Raw genomic sequence first — 2134 nt, 5'->3', positions numbered from 1 at the left:
AAATCGTCCTTTACTATTTAAACTGTTATTGAAACTTTTCCTTACACAATTCAAAATTTAAGCGMCACGCCCAACAGCAAATATACCCTTAATCTCTACACTGAACTCCCTACCATGTTTCCGTGTGAATGCTTGAGTGTACTTGTGTGTGGTTGCTGCACTTAAAATTCACTCCTAACTTCATTACACTTGGCTAAATGATTTTCATATGTCATATATTATAATCTCTGGGCAGCTACAAGTAGCCGAACAGCTTTCRGTAAGCGTGGAGCAGACAACAGCAGCCAACTTTACACAGCAGTAACATTAGCAAAGCAGAAGCAGCCTCAAGARCAGTCGGAGTCGAAGCAATCCTCCATGGAGCGGCAACATTAGTGCTGAGACAAATGACCGCAAGCACACACGGACACGGACGCCGCCACAGACACATGTGCATATGTGTGGATGTGTGCATAAATTCGCCAGTAAAATGTCAACAAACGATTTGTCATTTTCATAACCTTGTTTACGGACGCATTTGTAATATCAGCAAAAATAACAAATCCGCAAATTTCACAGATGCACAGGCGAGCACAAAGTCGAGTGCGCAAGAGGTTTCAACACACATACATACATACATATGCTCATGTGTATGTGCGGAAGTGGAAGTCTTGCTTKCAAGACACGACAGTCAAAAGTGTTGTGTCTTCGTTCTTTTGTTTCGTTGCGGGTGTGAGCAAGAAATGTTGGCAACAAAAAGCGTAAAGAAACAATAATAATAAAAATGAATAAATAACAACAACACATTCGACATGTGATGGCAATAAATCGCTTGTAATGGACTCAGCACATACATATTTTCATACACTCACACACATACATATATACATATATGCCCACAAACGCATGCTTATTGCCACTGACACATGGAAATAGGAAAGCCTGCCTCCAAGGACATATTTTACAAACACACACACACACACACACATCTACTCGCAAACATACAAAAAGTTATTAAATACAACTGTGCCCGCTGGGAGACAATTTAAATGGAGGCTGGTAAAGGACCTTTCTAGTTCACATTAGAAGTATGTCATATTGTGTTATAGCCTACTTTGGCCTCTTGAAGTATACACAATATAATTTGTGCTTTTTAGAAGCAACACTCAAGGCAGTATGCTTGCGCGCGACAAGCGACCAATAGTTCGTGGCTTACAACTGGCTGCAGTGGCGTAATAATAATGAAATTATAGCTGCCTATACAAGCCGACAGCTTGTCATAAGACAATTGCAGGAAATCAAGCGAAATCTCTATAAAGTTAGTTTTTTTGATTAAACTAATGGTAGCGCCCCATATATTTGTGATGCAGCTCGGCCCAGCAATTGGCGGCATCTCTATTTGTCTATGTATTTATTTTTAGTTCTAATATGACAACTTTCTTCATTTATTTTTCTTTTCTTTTTCATTTCTTTGGCCTTTTTCAAAAGCTACAGAACTCCCTGGGATATTGCAATGCCGTAGGATATGTGTAATGTAATGGAGAAATGCGAAAATAATTGATTTTAGAACTGACATCATAACACCTAATGTTTAATAAAAGCATAAAATGGTGTTTGGAAAAATTTTAAATTAAATCTATATGCCAAAAGAGTAGATTGCCGGCCCTTAGGTCTCAGTTTAGATATCAGCTTTCGAACAATATCGACAAATTTTTCATAGTCTATAGGCAATCATCTTTCAATCGACAAGTACCTGATAGTACTTCTGCATTTAAACAACCTCTGAAAGAGTCCCTTAACCTTTTGAATGTGTTTCCTACTTGTCAAGCACTCCATTTGCCAGTTAAGGTCATAACAAAAAACACAAATATGAGGAGAAAACAGTTTTACTTTTTTCTTGGCAAAAGTGGCGACAACCAGTGAGTCGACAAGACTAAAAATAAAGTTTGATTCAAAAAAATAGCATCCAGTTTTACAGTTGCATCCAAATATACCATAAGAGAAAAACCACTTTAAAGAACAAAAGATCTATACAAGTTAAAAATGTCTGGATCTCAACAGGCTAAGATCTTTCTGTGAAGTTATAACCTAATAATGTTCAACAACTTACAAGCTACGCTAAAAGCAAATGAAAACACCTTGCAGTGATCTATGG

Source organism: Bactrocera latifrons, unplaced genomic scaffold (assembly GCF_001853355.1).
Source record: "Bactrocera latifrons isolate USDA-ARS-PBARC rearing strain unplaced genomic scaffold, ASM185335v1 scaffold_198, whole genome shotgun sequence".
Lineage (NCBI taxonomy): Eukaryota > Metazoa > Arthropoda > Insecta > Diptera > Tephritidae > Bactrocera > Bactrocera latifrons.
The sequence above is the reverse complement of the archived record's forward strand: the minus strand, read 5'-3'. Positions refer to the sequence as shown.